Genomic DNA, 23,341 nt, shown 5'->3' with positions numbered 1-23,341 from the left:
AAAGAGACACAGATGTATAGAACACTCTTTTGAATTCTGTGGGAGAGGGGAAGGTGGGATGATTTGGGAGAATGGCATTGAAACATGTATAATATCATATGAAACAAATCGCCAGTCCAGGTTCAATGCATGATATAGGATGCTTGGGGCTGGTGCACTAGGATGACCCAGAGGGATGGTACGGGGAGGGAGGTGGGAGGGGGGCTCAGGATGGGGAACACGTGTACACCCATGGTGGATTCATGTTGATGTATGGCAAAACCAATACAATATTGTAAAGTAATTAGCCTCCAATTAAAATAAACAAATATATATATATATATATATATATATATATATAGTTTTTTTTTTTTTTAAAGCTAGCTTGAAACTCAACATTCAAAAAACAGACCATGGCATCTAGTCCCATCACTTTATGGCAAATAGATGGGGAAAAAGTGCAAACTGACAGACTTTATTTTCTTGGGCTCCAAAATCAGTGTGGACGGTGAGTGCAGCCATAAAATTAAAAGACACTTGCTCCTTGGAAGGAAAGCTATGACAAACCTAGACAGTGCATTAAAAAGCAGAGATATCACTTTGCTGGAAAAGCTATAGTACAGTCAAAGCTACGGTTTTTCCAGTAGTCATGTATGGATGTGAGAGTGGGACCACAAAGAAGCCTGAGTGCTGAAGAATTGATGCTTTTGAATTGTGGTGCTGGAGAGGAAGCCTCTTGAGAGTCCCTTGGACAGCATGGAGATCAAACCAGTCAATCCTAAAGGAAATCATCCCTGAATATTCATTAGAAGGACTGTTACTGAAGCTGAAGCTCCAATACTTTGGCAGAGATCCTGATGCTGGGAAAGACTGAGGGCAAGAGGAGCACAGGGCAACAGAGGAGGAGGTGGTTGGATGTCATAACTGATTCAATGGGCATGAATTTGAGCACGCTCCAGGAAATAGTGAAGGACAGGGGAGCCTGGCGTGCTGTGGTTCATGGAGTCGCAAAGAGTTGGACATGACTTAGTGATTGAACAACAACATGTTGTGTGTATCAGTGACTCATTCTTTTTATTGTAAAGTAGGTATTCAATTCTCTTGTATGACTATAACCACAGTTTATTTATCCATTCACCACTGAAGGATGTTTGGGTTGTTTCAGTTTTTATGATGATGAGTAAAGTTATTGTAAATATTTGCATAAAGGTTTTTGTGTGAACACAAGTTTTTGTTTCTGTCAGGTAAAAATCTAGGAGTAGAATTGCTAGATCATATGCTGAGTATATATTCAATTTTACCAGAAACTGCCAAACTGGTTCGCAGAAGGGCTGTATCATTTTTGCATGTCTGCCAAGAGGCGGACACAACTGAGTGACTGAACAACAACAGCTAGCAGTGTATGAAGCTCCAGATGCTTATCATCCTCACTATGTATTTGGTATTATCACTGTTTCTAAATTTTAGCTATTCTGTTAAATAGATGTTAGTGGTATCCGTTCTGGTTTTAATTGGCATTTCCCTAATGAGTGGTGTATTTTAAGCATCTGTTCATGTCCTTATTTGCCATGTGTGTATCATATTTTGTAAAGTATCTGTTCAAATCTTTTGTCCATTTAAAATGTTGATTTATTGTTCAATTTTAAGAGTTTTTTAAGTATTCTTGATAAATCTTTTGTTAGATATGTGAGTTGCAGACTTTTTTTCTCTGACTTGTCTGTAAAAACTCACTTTTCTATGACTTTATGTAAATTTTTAAATTTTTATTAATTCTTCACACATCAGTCTTTTATGGACCATGATTTAAATGTCATATGTAGGCACCATTGCCTAACTTAAGACTACAAGATGTTCTCCTATTTTTCTTTTTGAAAGTTTTATATTTTACATTTAGGTCTATGATCCATTTTGAGTTAGTTTTTTCTAGGTATAAGATTGAGGTTTTTTTTTTTTCTTTTTTCTTTTGCATGCAGACATCTAGTCGTTCCTGGCAACATTTGCTGAAATTCCATCTTTTCTCCACTGAAGTGCCTTTGTATCCTTGTCAAAAATTGACTGTTTTTGTGAGATCTCTTCCTGAACTCAGTCCTATCTATGTGTCTGTCAATACCATACTATATTGATTATTATAGCTTTGTAGTAACTCAAAATCAGCATGAGTCTTCCAGCTGTGTTCTTTTCAAACTTGTATTTGCTACTCTAATTCCTCTAGTTCTAGTTTTGCTCTTCTAGCTCCTTGCCTTTTGATATCTACAGAAAGTCCTACTGGGGTTTAGATTAATATTGGGTTGAATATGTAAATCAGTTTGAGGAAAGTTAACATTTTAACAAAATTTTTAGTTCCTTTGGTTCATGAACACTGTACATCTTTCTCTTCAGGACTTCTTTAATTTCTTTCTTCCATGTTTTGTAGTTTTCAGTGTAGCAGTCCCACAATATTTTGTTAGATTTATACCTAAATGTCTCCCCCCACTTTTTTTTGTTGTTGTTGCTGCTAATGTAAATGATATAGTGAAAAAAATAAAAGTAATTTTTCATGAGCTTCACACTAATTTATAGTATTTGTTTTCTGATGGTATTTTCCTATCATTTAAGGTATGTAGCAAGTAAAAGATTGTTTCTTAATGTTTCTTCTTTGAGTCCTCATCTGCTTGTTATCTCTTAGCCCTTGTACCATTTTGTAATTATGATGTCAAAGAAGGCAGCTTCAAAGGATATACCTGGGAGGATCTGAAAAAGAGGATCTCTGTACAGGTGAATGAATTTTGAGACAGAATCCATGTTTCCTTCTTTAAGTAGATGTCATAGGCATTTTAGAATTCCTTTTGTTTTGCTTTGCATATGAGAATACAATTTACCTTCTTCTACTTCAGAAAATCCAGTTTAAGGTATGGATATTAACTTTTAGCTTGATAAAAATGAGGACATTTCCTTGGTTTTTATTCTGACAACTAAATAGTTTCAGGGAAGAAAGAGCAACTGTTAGTTTCACTATGTTCCCTTCAGTGGTTCTGTACCATCTCCTGCTCATGTGTTATTGTTGTGTATTATAAATACTTGGAGTGCAGCCAGGTAGAGAGAGACAGTATCATGGCTGGTACTTTTAACATCCATTATCCCCCTTAATTCTTGTGATAACTGTGTAAATTACAGATGACAGCACTCAGCTTCAGAGTGACGGTGATCTGGTCAGAGTTCAGTGTCTACTCAGAGTGCATGTCTTGAACACAGGCCCTTGACCACCAGAGGCCTTGGTCTTCCCCACTCTGTTATCCAACAGAGTCTTCTCCAACTTTATTACCTCACTGGACTAACTTTTTTGAATGCTGGGAATCCTTTGAAAATATGCTGAAAGCTCCAGAAATTGTCTTCAAAAAAATGTTTTTGGATGTCCTTATAAAGTTTGATAGACTTTAAAGGTTTTCACAGAACCCCTCTATGGTCTCTAGAGCCCAGGTTAAAAACCCATATACAAGACCTCTTCTTTATGCACTAATTTTTCCCACAGTTATCAGAACCATCCAGTACTGTACCCTCTCCTGTGACACTTGTAGTCTGTGAACACTGCCTATCTTGGGTGCTTGCATGTGGTTGTTGTTGTGTAGTTACTAAGTCATGCTGGAGACCCCATGGACTGTAGCCTGCCAGGCTCCTCTGTCCTTGGGATTTTCCAGGCAAGAATACTGGAGTGGGTTGCCATTTCCTTCTTCAGGGCATCTTCCTGACCCAGGGATCAAACCCACATCTCCTGCATTGGCAGGCGGATTCTTTACCACTGAGCCACCAGGGAAGTCTGCCTGCATGTGGGCAACTGGTATAAAGCCTGGGGCTCTTCCTTCTATTACTCTTCGTTCATTCTTTTCATCCTTTCATGCTGGATACTGGGGATTCAGCTATGAATAAAGCCGTATCCCTGTCCTCAGGGGCTTCATGGTCCACTGCATTTCGGAAATAGCCATGCTTGCAGTGGCTAAAGTTTGTTCAAATGCTTTGGAGACGTGGCATGGAGTAGTGAAAGAATCTGGATTCATAGTCAGACTTAGAGTAAATCTTAGACAAGTTATTACTGAATTATCCTAGGCCTTTGTGTAAAGGGAATAATGATATTAACAGTTGTCTTATATCATGTACTTCCTTACATCTAAATGAGAGTTTTTCTTGGTAAAATGATTTTTTCCAGAAATTTAATACACATAAAGGCTTCAGAAGAATGCCTGTTGAAATCTATGCCTTTAATAAAGTTTAGTTGTTATTAGCAATTAAAACATTTTATTAAAACAAATATTTGAGGGTGAGTCAGTACTTTGAGTTGGGAGCTGTTAATGGAGACAGACACATACAGAAATGTCACAGTCGACCCAAACTTTTAAAAATTTAAGATCTGTTAAAAATATCCAGCAAGATTTTACTGAAAATGGGTTTAAATAGTGAGTAAAAATTATATTTGGCCATGCAATTTTTCTTCCTTGCTAAAAGCTATTCCTGTTTTTCTTTTGTTGTTTGCTGTTTACCTGTTAGAATCTAGTTTATAAGCGACCACCACTTAGGTATTTATTTCCTCAGGAAGAAAACGGCCTCAGGATTTCCATGGCATAATTTGTGACAGGATTAAGTTATGCCACCTTTGAAGTCAGTCACAGCCTGAAAGCACAAGAAGTTGTTTACAAAGGAGCCCATCGATTCTCCCCCTTTCTCTGGAAGCATCGGAGCAGTGAGACTCGCACAGTCTGTTTGGCACAGTGGCTGCTCTCAGCTGGCCTGGGGCCCTCCTGCTGCTGGGCAGAGAGAGGATGCGCCAGAGTTCTGCTCATAGCTGAGCAGAGCCCGCCTGCAGGTCTGCTTGTGGTTAACTGGGGCTTGCAACTGTGTTCCACAGCCTCTGGTTTCGTTGCAATATCTTTTTCTTAATATTTTCCATCTGGCCAACAACGACCCTTAAAGACAGACACTAACCAGGGTTTGAATTATGAGGAGTATTGCTAAAATGCTTCCAAATCACACTCTAGAACCTGTAGTCATGGGCAGCTGCCTTTGCATACTGGAGAAAAGGAAATTTTTCTCAAGTTGGTTTGCAAAGCATTCAGTCACATCAAAGACCTGAGCCATTCAGCTTTTAAGTGTCTTAAAAGACTTTGTAAATGACGTCTCTGAATGTCACTGAAGTTTAGCATTTAACTCACAATCATGCTACTAATATTGCAACTTTTTGAATAAAAATATAATGAGGGTCATGAGAGAGTTTTATATTCAACTTCTAAATTTTTAGCCATATCAAACTCTAACAATTACTGAGGTTTGAGGCATACTTAATTGGTATCATTGCTCTCTGAATGGCATTACAGATGCAGGGATGTTTTACTGTAAACTTAGATAGAACTCATTGAAACGGAGATTTCAAAAATGACTAAAAGTTGCTTTTGAATTTCTCTTTGATAAGAATCTTCCTGTAGATGGATTTGCTAATGGCTTTTGAGCCAGATTGAAATGGCATACAGTAAAGCCAGTTTCATGTTTTTGAGTCATTAGAAACCAATTTAGAATATTAGTCAAAATTAGAATGCAAGCTCAGATTTTGACTATTTTGTATCAGCTATGAAAGCATTGGGAGATAATTTACATTTTTCCAGCTTGATTCTTATAGGAATTGCTTACTATCTTTAGTCTTTTTGTTCTTAGACTATCCTTTAGACTATGACAAGTGAGTTGCTCCTTTTATAAAGGACAGGCCTGTGCTCAGAGAGGTTATGGTCTAGCCTCAGTGGCACAGCCTTGAAGAAAAGGCTAGGGAGGCCTGGCCAGGCATTTTGATGCTCAGACCTCAAGTCCATGCTGCCACCTCCTGTCTGCATCCTAGTTTTCATTTTAAATCAACCAGGCGTTTCTTCTCAAGTGTGCTCATTGGATATTTTTGCAATTTTATGGTCCTCTGCTTCTCTTCCCGTTCTCTCCTCTTCTCCTCACTTCAGGTGGTGAACTCTCAGTGCCAAAGTTGAGGACAGATTTGGCCTGGAGCCAGCACTGAGAATGCAGTGTTTCAGTAAAAGAATGAAATTCATACTAAAGTCTCATTATGAAAGTTTAGGTATGTGTGAATTTAGAAGTTGATTAGATGTCCCGCATGTGTGATCTCTGGAATCCTCCCTCTTCTGAGGAATGCTGCATGTTTTATATAGTGGCTCTCAATTTCCAACTCTAGGGTAAGGATGAGAAATGCAGGTTAATTGGAGCATCTCAACTGACTTGAAAGATGGGAGTAAGCACTAATTGCTAAGACTACAAAGGCTGAACTAGTGAGCTAGTTCAAGGAAGGAAGAAAAATGAAAGAAGGAAGGAAAATTTGGAATTTTCTTTTTTTTTTTTTAACAATCTGGGTAGCAAGCAAAGATCAAGCTTGAGTAGTTTTTTCTTGCTATATAAAATTGGTAGTATGTTATAGTTATATATGCTGTAGTTATAGTCCATCCATTCAATAAATATCAGTTCAGTAAATATTTATTGCATTCTACTATGAACTAGGCAATGCAGAGGTTAGGTATTTTTGTAAGAGAAGACGGTAACGTTTGAGTGTCATAAATATATAAAACAAGAAAGCTTTGGGGAAGGTTGCTCACTTAATAAATTCAGAAGTGAGATGACACTTAAAGGGCAGATGAGTGTGTTACCCACATAGGTGGGGATTGGGATAGGGGCAAAGAGCAGCAGTCACTCAGTGTGCCTGCAGCAGAGTGGGCCTGTGTGGGGAGGATCAGAGAGCAAGGACACCACATGCCATGTGTGGCTTTTGGACTTGAGCCCGACTTCAGTAAAGAGTGACCTGGAGAATCTTGGGGTGGCGGGGGGTGGCAAAATCAGATGTGTGTGTTGGAAATTATTTTCCATTTTAGATGAATTAGTTAATAGGACAGAAGGGAAACTCTGAGGCCTGTGTTGGGGGAGATAGGGAAGGGGAGAGTTGAGGTATTAGAGTAAGTGAGCGAGTGAGTGAGCTTTGCAGACTGAGGCAGAAGATAGTTCTCACTTAATTATACACTTGGAAGAACTATTAATATCATTTACATTCTAAATCTTGAAGGCTTATAATCTAAAAGGCCTGTTTGTTATACTTAAATACTAGCATGTTGCCTTTAAATGCTTATGGCATATTTGTTGACTGAATGAATAAATGCCATTTCTTTTGGGCAAAGGCAGATAATTTAGTTTTCTGATTCCATTTTGCTTTATCTAGTATTGTTTGTCTTCCCTGCGTGTACGCTCACAAACAGCAGAACTGAGGCAGCCCACACATGAGTGGCAGCAGGAAATCAGTCTAGGATTTTAAAGCTTGCCATTGATAAAAGTGATGTGAAGGCGTTAATTGCTCAGTCATGTCTGACTCTTTGCGACTCCATAGACTCTAGCCTGCTGGGCTCCTCTGTCCATGGGATTCTTCAGGCAAGAATACTGGAGTGAGTTGCCATGCCCTCCTCCAGGGAATCTTCCCAATCCAAGGGCTAAACCCAGGTCTCATACATTGCAGGGTTCTCCTACATGGCAGGCAGATTCTTTACCATCTGAGCCACCAGGGAAGCTCCTGCCATAGATAAGCAAGAGTCAATTGTAAATAATCCTGGGCCCAACCATTAAAAAAAAAGGATGAAATTGACTCTGCCATGATTAGTCCAAAAAGGTTGGAATGTATTTTAAATAGTAAGAAAAGTGAACATTTGTCTGTGCTAGTGAAAAGACTGTATTTTGGCGATTGAAAGGATTGGAGGGGCAGTTCTTCTGATCTTTTGCTAGACTGACCTGGTCCTCTACTTTGATGACATTTGAAGTTGCGGGCCCACTAATGAGAGTAACCGGTCCCAGTCTTTCTTCCGCTTTTTTCACCTTTGTTCATCTGGGGCCCCATTGTGGCCCTTCAGCATGCACAGGCCTTCCTCCCTTAAAGAGTAAGAACTTTCCCTTAGGATCTCGGGCCCTCTGAGACTGCTGCCTCTTCTGTGCCCCTAGCCCCTCTTGTTTTCTCTGTTTTCTTCAAGACTTAGCTAAGGGTTGGGGGGTGAAAAACCTTTATTCCTGTCTCACCAATCCATTACACCTGCTTTCAGGGACCTAACCCTGTTTGAATAGGTGGGGACTTTTGAGCTACATTCTGGTGTAGAAGGTACACTGTCCAAAGAAAAGTTCACATATTTAATTGATGCCTGTGGCATGGAGAAAATAGAATAATTGAGTGTAATGTCCATTTTCAGGATGGAAATTAGAGCCAGTCCTAGTTTAAGAGCGGAGGTAGTGTGGCACAGTGAGAGAACAGCGGGTTTGAACTGAGGATTTGAGTTCAAGTGTTTCCCCATTTACCAGATTTCTGATTGGGCCAGATATCTGAATTTCATTTTCCTTCTCTTTAAAAAGGAGATTAATAATTCCAACAAAATCTGCATTGTTATAAGGATGAAGATCAAATAAAATAATAGATGTTAAGTGTTAGCTCTGGTTTGACACCAAGTGAGTACTCTCAGGAGGGCAGTTGTCTTCACGATGTCATCCCCAGCATAGCATGCTGTGGAGAGAATGGGCTGGGGAGTCAGGACAGGATTTGAATCGTGGCTCAGCCACATTCCAGCAATGGGTGTGATGCTGAACAAGATACTTATTAACGGTATCTCAGAGCCTTAGCTCATAAAGTGAGAGCAGTATTTCCTACCTTAGAGAGCTGTGGAAAGGTAGAGATAATGAACGTAAGACATCAGTACAGACACTTGGCAAGTTGTGGACACTCCCACTGTAGTCCTTCATTACTGTCATCTGTCCTTTACTTTGTAAAGAACATTTTCCCAACAAATCCTCTAATTCCAATGGCATTCAGATTTGACTGTAAATTTTGATTATTCTTAATGTTACTGCAGCAGAAGAGTGCTCAGAAAATAACCATCCCACTGTTCCTCTGGACCCGGACGTATGAGGATTCAAGTGCAAGCATATAATCCCTGATACGAATCTTTGTAGGAGACTCTTGTTTCAACTGATTTGAGAAATTGCACTGAGTATGGAATAGATGTCAGAACTTAGCCAGAGCTGCAACTATAATCACATTATTTTGCTGCTGCTCAGTGGAGCTAAGAAAGCTTAAGAGTATTACCATCTGGGCAAAGCCAACCAATGGTGAACTGTGAACTGCTTACCAAGTTAACAGAAACTCTTGCTACCTCATTCATTAATTAGGCCTTTATGGCACACCTTCTCTTGGTTGCCTGGCAACCATAATAGCAGTCATTAAATTCTGTCATTTTGTATTAACCCTTTGGCCCTGGGTGGATTGGGAGCCCCCACCTTAACACTAATGCATTTTACATTAGTACATCTACCTGGGAAATCCCAATCCCTTGACACACAAGCTGTAAAGAGCAAATAACCAGATTCCAAAAACAGAAAAATGTCCTTTTTCTTCACATTAGTGTGTGTGCTTTTAAGGCTTTGCAAAATGTATCTGTCAGGATGGAGGCCATTTCCCAATTTGCTGACAGACAGACATAACATACACCCAGCAAGATGAAAAGACAGCTAGTTTCCCAGAAAACAGGAGCTGCCTGTGACTTCTGCAGGCTTATGGAGGAAGGAGCCGGTGTGAAAACCAGATGGGAGAGTTGTTAAGAGTTGTATGTTTCCAAAATTGCTTTTGTAGCTGCTTTGCAGAAATTTGGAGCGTTCATGCTAGAGCGATAGGGCCATTCCAACAACACACTGGCGTTGTAGCAGTGAGTGAATTAGAATGATCGGAAATAAACTATGCACTCTGGCAAAAGCTGGAGGAAATTAAGTGGCCAAAGGGCAACCTTTGGGAGACTGTGAAAGGCTCTTGCAATGCTCTGTCCACTGGGTTACTCACAATTCCTTAAATGTAAGCGAAGTGTTTTTAAAAAAAAAAAAAAAACAACCCTAACTAAAATAGGGTTTAGGAGTTAAAAATGGTGTATATCCTATTTTTTTGGGTGGATGAAAAGTCATTTGGGATGTGTGGTATAGGTAAAATAATTAAATTTCACAGAAACACTTATTTTTCTCTTAGTGGAAATAAATATGAAGTTAGGTTTTAGTGTTAGGCAAACCTAGGTTCAAATCCCCACTCCACCCAGTAGCTGTGGATCTTGCACAGTTGGGTTTCTTTTTAAACTTCATTTCCTTGTCTGTGAAATAGAGATAATCATTTCCTTTCATGTTGGTGTTGTAGGGAAGAGAGAAGTTGTCCTATATACCTCTTGTGAGAATTTGGCCCATTGTATGGACTCTATTCATTTTTTCAACAAATAAGTGTTGGGACTCCAGTGGTAATCAAGAAAATCTCCACTCTCGTGAAATTTATAGCCACACTTATTAGCAGAGTCATTTTGCTTCTCAATTTCCCAAAGAGATCCAGAGAAGGTGTTACTTCTCCAAGGTTACTTGATCAGAACTGTGTCACCTGACTAATCTGATGTTCTCAATTAAATTTTATGTCAAATGCCACCAAACACTGCAGAGTTTCTTGGGCTATAATGTAACCATATTTATTCTTTCTCTGTGTATTTTACATAGTAACTTTAGCAGGTGAAAGGAATAGTAAAATAGGAAGTAGCCACATTCACTCACCAAGACAGTTATTTGTATCAGACTTAAAAACTAGATTATGTACTTGTATTTATGATTCATATGATTATGGTAAAGTGGTCCCAACTTTAAAATGTTGGCATAGTTTATGGAGAACAAAAATTTATTCCTTCGCTTCTGTCCTGCCAAGAAGGTATGGGACACTAATAACATCTGGGATTTTAAGTGGCTACTGTTTGTTAACAAAGCAGTAACTTCCCTGAAGGAGTGTTGTGAGTTGGGAGAACTCACAAAGGCAATTAATTTTGTTCTTCAGAGCAGTGCCTCCATTGCATTAGTTTGCACTTCATGCAAGCTTAAATTATAACCCAGGAGCCAGCCGTACCATGATCCGATTTGATATTTAGTTTTTATTTTATTAGTAGTTGTCTTTAATAGATGTCTTGTCTTGTAGGTTTTCTGATTATTAGTAATTTAAATTGACTCTGAGAATGAAAGGAAACCACAGGCATGAAACTGATGGACTGTGACTACAGCGGTCTTGCAGCTTTCAAGACAGCTGTGATGCCTCGGCAGGCTCCCTTCCTTTCCCCTCTTCTCCCTTTTAAGGCTTTGAATACTCTTTTAGCTAATGCTGAAAATGAGAGCTTAATACTGTTACTGTTTGGGAACCTTTAAAGACAAATGGGCATCACAAGTGTTCTTTCCTCTTTGAAGGTAAGTGTCATCCATGGGTCTACTCTCTACTTGATCAGATCTAATTTGACCCAGGAGTAGAGATCTGTGAAGATGCCAACTGAGAAACAATGATTTCAGGAGAGGTAATTTCCCTTGTTCTTATGCTGTGCTTTCCTGCCACTCTCTAGAATTTCTTACAGTGTCTTTGTTAAGTGAGTACATGAAAACAGTCTTTGCTGTGCTTTTGGTAGTAACCCAGATCACATATATTCTGAAAGAGGCTTCTCCCTAGAGTGGTCCAGGGCAGCACAAGTTAGGCCCTTAAGGGGCAATTGTTGTGGCTTTAAAATCTAATTTTGGAGCGTAAATTTCCCTGAGCTCCAGTCCTACAGTTGATGATCCTAAAATCTGGGTACCTTGGGGTAGAATCAGCAGAGTTCAAATCCAGGGAAATGCTGGTTAACCGCTGAACACCAACCCTAGGTAGTTTGCTGAAGAATTCTCCTCACCCACTAACCATGGATGTATTGAACACCTCTTTTGTTCATGAGTGAGTTTCAGAACCTGATACCCTGCCATCCCAGGGTCTCTAAGCCTCAGGGTTAACTTTTTGCAACAATGTATTCTCATTTTTCTTGCTAATCCGGAGCAGTTAACTTGTATAGGAAACACATATTGGAAGTTGGTGAAAAAATAATTTCTAAGAAGTTAGTGAAATCTGTTACTGAGAAATGTTTGTTCCTGGCAACCAACCTGGGGACTCCAATTATGAAGAGAGAGCCTAGAATGGAATCCATTTTCAATTTATTTGTTCTCTGCAATTTCTCCATTGTTTTATAGTTATAGTAATGCACAGGCTTATGGAAGTATGTAAAGTTATGCTACTTTTCTCATGTCAGAGCAGTACGGCATTCTGTGACGATCGTTCTGGGCCTTCCCAGGTGACACTGGTGGTAAAGAAGCCATTTGCCAATGCAGGAGACATAGGAAACGCAGCTTTCGATCCCTGGGTCAGGAAGATCCCCTGCAGGAGGGCATGGCAATCCATTCCAGTATTCTTGCCTGGAGAACCCCATGGACGAGGAGCCTGGCGTGCTACAGTCCATGGGGTTGCAAAGAGTCGGGCACTACTGAAGCGACTTAGCACGTGTGATGACAGTGCTGACTCTGAGGGCTTTTGTCCCTCCGACCTGGTAGTTAACAAGGTGGCCTGGAGGGAGCTACCTGCATGCTTTCTCAACCTCCCCAACTACTGGGGTTGATGTCTGTGACCAAAGCATTGCATGGAAAAGAACACCAGTCCCAGCCCACCAGAATGACTTCCGGGAGCATTCCAAAGCAGTGCTGAGGGTGAGGGGTTCTCACCACCCAGGCTGATCCAGCCAGCTGTACATTCTCCAGCAGAAAATGCCACTGCTTTGTCTGCGTTATTTGATCATTTCTAACATGCCTGCTGGGCAAAAATGCTTCTAATTAAGCACATTGTTTTTTAAGTAACTTGTAAATTCCAGTGTTTTTAGATGACTTTTGTCTGTAAGCCATTGGTCTAGTTTTGTGAAGGGACATCATTTTGTGATTTTTTTCACCCTGCTCTCCCTATATGAAAAGGTATAGTGGCAAAATCAGATAGAGAGTTGAATCTCAGTACGAACTGTATGTCCCTGAGCAAGGTAGTTTACTTCTAAACATCAGGTTAGAGATGATAATTCTATTAATCAGTCAAATATATAATTATACTCTCATGAGAATTAAATATACTGTATATAAGAATTCCTGGCATATTGTGATATTTAGGATAGTCTAACTTTTTTAATATTCTCACTGTCTTAATTTTATAATTTATCTATTGTATTTATCCTGATTTGTAGGAGAACTATATAGTTTTAAGTGCCATGATAAGGAATCCATGTAAAGCTGTGATGAAAAGCTCAAAGTCCCGTAGCCCTACCTGTATGAACAGTTGGGCAGAGAAATGGAAATGCTATTCTGAATTGACCTAAACCAGTGGTCTTGCACTCTAATCTCTGATTCCCAGATGATAACAGATGTCTCTTAAGTGATTCCAGGTGTTCTGAACATAGTGAAATCTCTTATCTGCCACCTCCACAGTTACTCCTTAAAGTTCTTTTATATTACCTCTTTAATAGTATTTGAAGGATCAGGATTCCTTGACAGCTGTTGGAACTCTAACTCCCTACTTGAAGGGCCGCTGCTTTTAGTCCTCAGGTGATCTCCAGACTTTCATGCTGTACCGTTTGATTTGGGCCCACATGCCAAATAGTTTTAATATGTTCTCCTTTTTTATTAAACAGATTTTGTCATGTCCAGGAGATTTCCTGCTGGTAGCAGCTCTAACTTTTTCTCACTGTCAAGGCTTTCCCTGCCCCTTGTTAACCCTCAGCCAGGGATTTTCTGCATACTTCTGTTCACAGTATTCCTGTTGGCATCCTGTAGACTGTGAAGCCTTTTCTGACCACCTTCAGAATTCGGTACTCCTTCTTCCGTAATTTAGAGTGTTTTATGCATGTTTGTAGTTTCAGGCCTTTAAAAGTCTGTATTTACTTTGGGGGAAATTCTCATTTGTCAAACCTGAGCTTTACTTCTGTAACAGGAGCTGAAGTATTTAGGGAGAACTTTCTGTCAAATCTGAAGGAAATGTAGAAGGCAGAATGATGTAGTTATAGAGGCTGACTTGATTTCTTAACCCAGCTCTACATTTTAATAGCCTTATGACCTTGGGCTAGTTATGTTTGCCTTCCGGGTCTTCTCACATTAGGCTGTATTTATTTCTGTTTTATCCTATTCTAAACCCAGGTGAAAGAAAGAGAGGAGGTATTGGCCTTGGAGGAGGCACAGACTTCTCTTATGTTATACCAGAAGGGGAGGAGGAAAGATTGCATATAGATTTGTATACATCTGGTGCCTGGCCCATGTAGTTGTCATGATGGTGGTGAAAGTGAAAGTCACTTGGTTGCGTCCAGCTCTTTGCAACCCTATGGACTATATAGTCCATGAAATTCCCCAGGCCAGAATACTGGAGTGGGTAACCTTTCCCTTCTCCAGGGGATCTTCCCAACCCAGGGATCGAACCCAGGTCTCAGGCATTGCAGGCAGATTCTTTACCAGCTGAGCCACAAAGTGAAAGTGAAAGTGAAGTCGCTCAGTCGTGTCCGACTCTTTGCGACCCCATGGACTGTAGCGCACCAAGCTCCTCCGTCCGTGGGATTCTCCAGGCAAGAATACTGGAGTGGGTTGCCATTTCCTTCTCCAGAGGATCTTCCCAACCCAGGGATCAAACCCAGGTCTCCCGCATTGCTGGTAGACGCTTTAACCTCTAAACCACCAGGGAAGCCCACGCTGAGCCACAAGGGAAACCCAAGAATACTGGAGTAGGTAGCCTATCCCTTCTCCAGTGGATCTTCCCGACCCAGGAGTCGAGGCCTCCTGCATTGCAGGCAGATTCTGTAGCAACTGAGCTATCAGGCAAGCCCATATGATGGTGGTGGGTAGTGGCTAAAATTTTTGGCATGCTTACTTTGTGCCAGGCACCATTCTAAATGCTCCAAATATGCTTCTTGTTAACTCTCACAACTACCCTGCAAAGCTGGTACTACTCAGATCTCCAATTGAGAAATGAATAAACCAAAGCACAAAGAAGTTAAGTGACTTATCCAAAGGGTAAAACTAGAATAAGAATGTAGGTGATCTGGTTCCAGACCCCAGATATCCAGTGGTGTTTCATACATAGAGAATAAATGAATGTTGCTGGAAAGTTGAGGCAATTCTTGTTTATTAGTTTCTATTGTCTTGATGAAATGAATGGTGAGATAAGATATTGAGAATAAAAAGGAGAGTGTATGGAGAGTAGATGTTTGAGTGGATGTTAGAGAAGATTTAAAATAGTTGCCTAGGCTGACTAGTGAGAAAACAATTGCTGGGTGATATTGAAGGCTTAATTGATGCTGTAGACTTTTTATACAGGTAGAATTTTTAGAGGGATAACATTGGTGAGGAATTTTTCCCCAGTTGTGCACATCAGCTTCAGTGCAGGCACAGAGAAAGTAAATAGTTAGATTCATTCAGGGATAAAAGATTTCCACGCAAAGGTGATGAAAGGATAAGAGATGTGGGCCATTAGGGTCTTGATATGATGGACCTTCTGGTAAAGGCATGAGTGAAGAATATCAGGTCTGATAAAGGGAGAGAATGAAGAGACTATTGGTATGAGGGTTCAGAACAAGTATGTAGGAGTTGTAAAGTGAGCAAACACCAAGGATAGGAAAGTGGGTTTAGAGTAGTTTAGAACTGGGGAGTCTTAATTTGGCACTGGGAAGGTCAAGAGGAGACCAAGGGAAGAGATAGCTGAAGTGCAATAAAGAAAGTCATCAGAAAGATGACAGGTCACTTAAATACCTGAAAGGCCAGGGTGTTGGATGACTGCTTCTGTCCCACGTACCAATGATGTTTCTGGTTTTTGATGGTATTTCACAGTAGCAGTGAAGTTTGAAGAGAAAAGCTATTGAATTCATATGTAAACACTGATATATATTTATTTCTTTTTGTATAAACATTCTTAAATACCTGTTACTCATCCAAGGTAGATGGGAGAGAGAAATTGAAATGGTCTCTTTCAAGACTTTTTAGTTAATATTTAAGGGAATGTGAGGTCCCTAACAAATTTTAAACATCGGAATTTCTTAAAAGTGCAAACCTAATTTTCTTTAGATAAATCACCTTTACATGACTTGACAATTAAACTGCACTTGGGTTTTCTTTCCTTGCTGGTGAATAGTCAGAAGGGATACCCTAGAGTAATAGTTTTGTTGGACTCAGCCTTCAGAATTGGCCATTCAGACTCTGAGAGTGATTTCCCAGTTGCTTGTTGCCTATAATCAAACAAAAGGCCAGTTAAAACTCTTAATACATGGTGCCTTGTTACGCAGTCTGCTTAGTGGTATAAAAAACAAAACAGAGCAATATCTTACATCATATTGCTCAGTAGTTACCTTTTCCTCATTTTTATAATTTCAGATTATTGCTTTTAGCAAAAATAAATGTACAAATCTGAGTATTATTTATATAGCTAGGTAAGGAGTTTGGACTTTGAAATCAGAAAGACCTGAGTTCAAAACGTTGTCTACCAATTGCTGTCTACTTTTAGAAAGTTACTACACCTTTCTGAGTGTTGGATTCTTTATCTGTGCTGGTAATTCTTTATCCATTGAGTTGTGGCAAGGATTAGATAGCATGTATAGGTAAATGTCTGGCACAGAGTAGTTGCTGAACAAATGTTAATTTTTCCTTTCGAATACCTCTCTCGCCATATTCCCTTGAATTTTAGATCATTTGGCCTGAGGAAACCTTGGTTTCAGATTCCTTAGAGATTTTAGGTGGAAAATTTGCCATGCATTTTCCACCTCTTAATGAGTATGGCCAAGTTTTAGGAGCAACTTTAGTAGGTACTTGGGCTTCCCTGGTGGCTCAGATGGTAAAGAATCTGCCTGCAGTGCAGGAGACCTGAGTAGGATCCCTGAGTCAGGAAGATCCCCTGGAGAAGGGAGTGGCTACCCACTCCAGTGTTCTTGCTGGAGAATCCCATGGACAGAGAAGCCTGGCAGGCTACAGGGCTACAGTCCATGGGGTCACAAAAAGTTGAACATGACTGAGCAACTAACACAGTTTAATAGGTACCATCAGAAATACAGTTCACAAGGTAGATGGTATACATTATATCTGCCAGAATTGGCTCCTACAGAGATGGTGGGAGGACAGTAGCTATTGTTGAGGTACATGTCCGTGGTCACGTACCAAGGACATAGTAATCTTTGATGCTAGTGGAAGGCAAGCCTTTGCAGAAAACTTAACTGGATATGGGAAAGTACCTGGAAGAAGGGGGAGGACAGTAAGAGGCTGCTGGCTCTCTGAGGTCAAATTCAGAAGTGAGCAAAGAATAATCAGTGCCAATCCCAAAGAGGGACAATGCCAAAGAATGTTCAGACTACTGCACAATTGCACTCGTCTCGCATGCTAGCAAAGTAATGCTCAAAATTCTCCAAGCCAGGCTTCAACAATACGTGAACCGTGAACTTCCAGATGTTCAAGCTGGATTTAGAAAAGGCAGAGGAACCAGAGCTCAAATTACCAACATCCATTGGATTGTAGGAAAAGCAAGAAAATTCCAGAAAAACATCTACTTCTGCTTTATTGATTACACCAAAGCCTTACACTGTGTGGGTCACAACAAACTGGGAAAATTCTTCAAGAGATGGGAATACCAGACCACCTTCCCTGCATCCTGAGAAATCTGAATACAGATAAAGAAGCAACAGTTAGAACCGGTCATGGAACAACAGACTGGTTCCAAATTGGGAAAGGAGTACGTCAAAGCTGTATATTGTCACCTTGCTTATTTAACTTATATGCAGAGTACATCATGTGAAATGCTGGGTTGGATGAAGCACAAGCTGGAATCAAGATAGCCAGAAGAAATATCAATAACCTCAGATATGCAGATGACACCACCCTTATGGCAGAAATCAAAGAGGAACCAAAGAACCTCTTGATGTAAGTGAAAGAGCAGAGTGAAAAAGCTGGCTTAAAACTCAGCACTCAAAAAAAATAAGATCATGGCATTCAGTCCCATCACTTCATGGCAAATAGATGGGGAAACAATGCAAACAGTGGCAGACTTTCTTTTCTTGGGCTCCAAAATCACTGCAGATGGTGACTGCAGGCATGAAATTAAAAGATGCTTGCTCCTTGGAAGGAAAGCTATAGCCAACCTAGCATATTAAAAAGCAGAGATATTACTTTGCCAACAAAGGTCTGTGTAGTCAAAGCCATGTTTTTTCCAGTCATCATGTATGGATGTGAGAGTTGGACTATGAAAGCTGAGCACTGAAGAATTGATGCTTTTGAACTGTGGTGTTGAAGAAGACTCTTGAGAGTCCCTTGGACTTCAAGGAGATCAAGCTAGTCAATCCTAAAGGAAATCAGTCGTGAATATTCATTGGAAGGACTGATGCTGAAGCTGAAACTCTTTGGCCACCAAATGTGAAGAACTGACTCATTGGAAAAGACCCTGATGCTGGGAAAGATTGAAGATGGGAGAAGAAGGGGCTGACAAAGGATGAGATGGCTGGATGGCATCACTGACTCGATGGACATGAGTCTGAGCAAGCTCCGGGGAGTTGGTGATGGACAAGGAAGCCTGGCGTGCTGCAGTCCATGGGGTCGCAGAGTCAAACAGACTGAGCAACTGAGCTGAACTGAGGAGCGATTATCTTTGTCTTGTTCTCAGTGCTTAAGGGAGAACAGTGTTTTACCATAAAGTTTGAGCTGTAGATTTTTTTAGAGCTGCCCTTAAATTGAGGTTTCCTTATATTCCTAGTTTTCTGAGAGTTTTTATTTTGAATAGATGTTGAGTTTTGTTGTTTATTCTGCATATATTGCTATAAACATCTCTCTTCTTTATTCTTTTGAAATGGTAAATTAGAGTTTTAAAATATTCTACCAATCCATTTAATAATATATTTCATTCTTGTTAGTATATTACTGGTCTTGGTTGGCTAATATTTGGTTTAGAATTTTTGAGTCTGTGTTCATGAGAGATACTAAGATATGTACTTTTATAAGGTCTTTGTTCTAAGTTGTTATCAGAGTTATTTCTCTTCCAAAAGTTTGACATTTCTGTCTTTCACATTTAAAGCTTTAATCCACCTGGAAAAGCTTTTTATGGCTACTATACAATTGGGATCCATTCCCCTCACCCCCCAATTTGGATGTTCAATTGCCCTTATAACATCTTGAGTATCTAGTCTTTCCCCTAGGAATTTACAGTGCCAACCCTGTCATAGAGCATTTTCCTATATGCATGGTCTTATTTTTGGCTTTTCATTTTGTTCTGTTAGCTAATTTGTCTATCCTTGTGCTAATCGGTTGCTGTGTTGATTATGATAGTCTTAATACCTGTCAGGAAAGTTTCCTTACTTTTCTCAAAAATATCCTGCTTTGCTTGGTCCTTCCTTTTCATGTAAATTTTAAACTCATCAAATTTCATAAAAGCCATGGTGATATTTTGATTGGACTTTTCACTGAATACATAGAAAAGTCTAGGGTGAATTGACATCTCTGTTAATTGAGTCTTCCTACCCAATTTTTCAACATAAGACTCTTTAGGTCTTATTTTAATATCATTTAGTAACATTTATGGAGAAGGCAGTGGCACCCCACTCCAGTACTCTTGCCTGGAAAATCCCATGGATGGAGGAGCCTGGTAGGCTGCAGTCCATGGGGTAGCTGAGGGTCGGACACGACTGAGCGACTTCACTTTCACTTTTCACTTTCATGCATTGGCGAAGGAAATGGCAACCCACTCCAGTGTTCTTGCCTGGAGAATCCCAGGGATGGGGGAGCCTGGTGGGCTGCCGTCTATGGGGTCTCACAGAGTCGGACACAACTGAAATGACTTAGCAGTAACATTTAAAAGTTTCTTGGGCTCTTTGAGGAAGACGCGGTCTCGGCTGCTGCGGACTTTTGTGCCGCCCGCTCCTGCTCCTGACTCATCGCTGTTCGCTCTCGCCGAGGAACAAGTCGGTCAGGAAGCCACACCGCAGCCATGGCCTTTAAAGACACCGGCAAGACTCCAGTGGAGCCAGAGGTGGCCATTCACCGGATTAGGATCACCCTCACCAGCCCCAACGTGAAGTCTCTGGAGAAGGTGTGGGCTGACTTGATCAGAGGAGCGAAGGAAAAGAATCTCAAAGTGAAAGGACCAGTTCGGATGCCTACCAAGACTCTGAGAATAACTACGAGGAAAACTCCTTGTGGTGAAGGTTCTAAGACTTGGGATCGATTCCAAATGAGGATCCACAAGCGACTCATTGACCTGCACAGTCCTTCTGAAATTGTCAAGCAGATCACTTCCATCAGTATTGAGCTGGGAGTCGAGGTGGAAGTCACCATTGCCGATGCCTAAATCAACCTTTTTAATAAATCGATAATCAGTTGTTTAAAAAAAAAAAAAAAAAGTTTCTTGGGAATTCCCTGGTGGTCCAGTAGTTAGGACTTGGTGCTTTCACTACCATGGGGTTCAATCCCTGGTTGGTGAACTAAGATCCTACAAGCTGTGTGGTATGCCCTCCCTCTAAATATTTTTCTTCCATAATGATCCTGCATGTCTTTGGATCAATTTCCCCCTGAGAACTTTTAAAATATCTTTTGTAAATGGCAAATACCTTTTGCATTTTGTTTTTGCATTTTCTGTTTTTCTATTCTTTAGAAACTAAAATGATTTTTGAATATTGATTTTTTTTGCCCAGCTCCTTAATTAATTCTACTAATTTTAATTTCTTTTGGGTTTCTGATAGAAAAGTATTTAACTTATAAGTGAGTGTTTGGTCTTGTCTTCTTTCAGTTATTTATACCTTTTATTTTCTTCTTTGGTTGTGGTGCCCTGTGTCTGCAGTACAGTGTTGTGTAGAGACAGATAGTGAATACCCTTTTATTATTCCCGATTTTAAAGTATTTTAATATTTCTCTAATAAGATCTTATGTATTAATTCTTTATTAGTTTAAGGAGGTCCTTTGGTGTTTCTAATTTGCTTTTACTTGTGTATTTACTTGCCCCAAATGAGTTAAGTCTAATAGTTGTTCTTACATGAAATCACTTCTTCTCTCATGCTGTTTTATTTGGAGTTCTGCATTTTCATAGTGCTTTGTCTCTGACATGGATTTCACTTACCTTGCTTGGGATTTGTGGATCAGCAAAATTCTGGAATAGCAATTCTGGAATGTTCTCAGCCATTACTTCTCTGACTACTGTTTCTTCTCCATTGTTTTTATTATATCCTTCTGGAAATCTGATTAGGATGTGTTTAACTTTTTCACTCTCTTTCATGTTGCTTATCTTTTTCATATTTTTTTTCTTTTTGTCTATTTAAACCATGTTATGAGTAATGTCACCCACTCTTTTCTGGCTGTTAGCCAGGAGTCCTAATGATTGTGGTGCTCTCTATATTATCCATTGATCATTTTATCCAGATTTGTAGGTAAAATTTTGAATTGCAGATCTATGTGAGAACACACTTTTAGTTAGAAATTGTCAGTATCAGTAGAGATGTTTGCCTTCCACCCTGTGAGAACATCAAGAATGGAAAATTCTCTACTGGCAGAATGTTTTCAATTCTTTTTATCGTTCTACTAGAGATGTAGTCTTCAAGCTTTAAGTTGTAGTATCTTTAGAGGTTTCTAGGCTTTATCTCCTTTCATTTCTGCCTTCTATCTCTATTATTTGGGAGCTGAAAGAGCCCATCGTTTGGCAAAGAGCTTCAGGGTAAAAGCCAACTTTGATGCTAATTTTCCATTCTGAGTTTGAGTTTCCATTTCATTTTTTGCTCTCTGGAGCCTATGCTTTTTGCCAGGTTAGCATTACGTTTAAAGATTGTGTGTGTTTATGTGTGTGTGTAACTATATCATTTTAATTGTATTGATTGGGAGAGTTTCTCAAAATATCTCCATATGCCAATAAGGAAGATCTAAAAAATGTAAACACACATACACATTCTCTCTCTCACTTAAAATTGGTATGAAAGTTTGACAAATATATACAGATGTGTAACCACTACTGTAGTCAAGATATATAGAGTTTTTTGTTTCACTCAGAAGTTTCTTGTTCTTCCTTGGTGGCTCAGATGGTAAAGAATCCACCTGCAGTGCAGAAGACCCAGGTTCGACCCCTGGGCCAAGAAGATCCCCTGGAGAAGGGAATGGATACCCATTCCAGTATTCTTGCCTTGAGAATACTGTGGACAGAGGAGCCTGGTGGGCCACAGTCCATGGGGTCGCAAAGAGTTGGACACGACTGAGTGACTGATCTGATCTGATGATTTATAGTGTTGAAAGTCTTTTCATGTACTTATATACTAGAAGATATTGCACGTCATCTTGTGTAAAGCATCTTTTCAAACCTATTGATCATTTTTAAGAATGGGTTCTTTGTCTTATGATTACTGAGCTAGTAATCATAAGGTTTTGTTTTTTTTAATATGTTCTGACTATAAGTCTCTTATTAGATAATGTGCCTTGCAAATATTTCTTCAGTCTGTGGCTTGGCTTTTCATTTTCTTAAAAGTATCTTTCACGTACCATAAGGTTTTAATTTCAAAATCCAGTTTATTGATTTTTTTCTTTTATGGTTCATGGTTTTTGTATCTTATGAAGTCTTTGCATAATACAAGAGCACAAAGATTTTCTCCTATATTTTCTTCTAGACACTTTATAGATTTATCTCATATTTAGGTCCTTGACCCATTTCTGGTGATTTTGTGTATGATGTGAGTTAAGGAAATTGGTATTAATATTATAAACTGCAATCATTAAAACATTGCTTTTGTAATATGAAAATATGAAGTACTTATGGGTAAACTCAACAATATATTTGCATGACCTGACCCCAAAAAGTATAAAACATTGCTGAGATATGTTAAAAGAAGAACTAAATAAGTAACGAGAGAAAGCACGCTCTTGGATTCAAAGACTCACTCTCGTCAGGATGTTGTGATGCGTAATTTGGCTAAGCTCTGATGCCCAGTTGTTTGGTCTAACACTAGTCTAGATGATGCTGTGATTAACATTTATAATCAGTTAACTTTAAATAAAGGAAGAAACCCTCCATAATGTGGGTGGGCTTCATCCAATCAGTTGAAGGCTTTAAGAGCAAAACAACAGGTTTCCCAAAAAAAGAGGGAATTCCGCCTCACAGTTGTAAGAGAAATCCTGCCTGAGTTTCTAGTCTGCTGACCTGCCATACATATTTTTGACTTGCTTGTACCAATTCCTTAAAATAAATCTCTTTATTTATATATGTCCTATTGATTCTGTTTCTTTGGAGGACCTTTACTGGTACAGATGTCAGTTCCCCCAAGTTGATCTCCCTGTAGGGTCAGTGCGATACCACTAGGCTTTTTAAATAGAACTCGACGAGCTAGATTCTAAAATTTGTATGGAAATTCATATGGCAAAGGGCTTAGCCAAACAGAGTTTGAAAAAAGAAGAATAAAGTTGGAAGAAATACATTATCTGATTTCAATTCTTGTTGTAAAGCTATAGTAATCAGTAG

At 39.6% G+C, this 23,341-nt stretch overlaps 1 protein-coding gene and 1 pseudogene across 7 annotated transcripts in view; both read left to right on the top strand.

Annotated features, from left to right (window-relative positions):
• The window catches only part of DENND1A (DENN domain containing 1A), a 531,039-nt gene that overhangs the window by 204,662 nt on the left and 303,036 nt on the right, over positions 1–23,341 (top strand). The window lies entirely within an intron of this gene.
• LOC515141 (ribosomal protein S20 pseudogene) lies at positions 19,498–20,234 on the top strand (annotated as a pseudogene).

Source organism: Bos taurus, chromosome 11 (assembly GCF_002263795.3).
Source record: "Bos taurus isolate L1 Dominette 01449 registration number 42190680 breed Hereford chromosome 11, ARS-UCD2.0, whole genome shotgun sequence".
Classification (NCBI taxonomy): domain Eukaryota; kingdom Metazoa; phylum Chordata; class Mammalia; order Artiodactyla; family Bovidae; genus Bos; species Bos taurus.
Note: the sequence above shows the minus strand (reverse complement) of the source record. Positions and strands in the feature narration are given on the sequence as shown.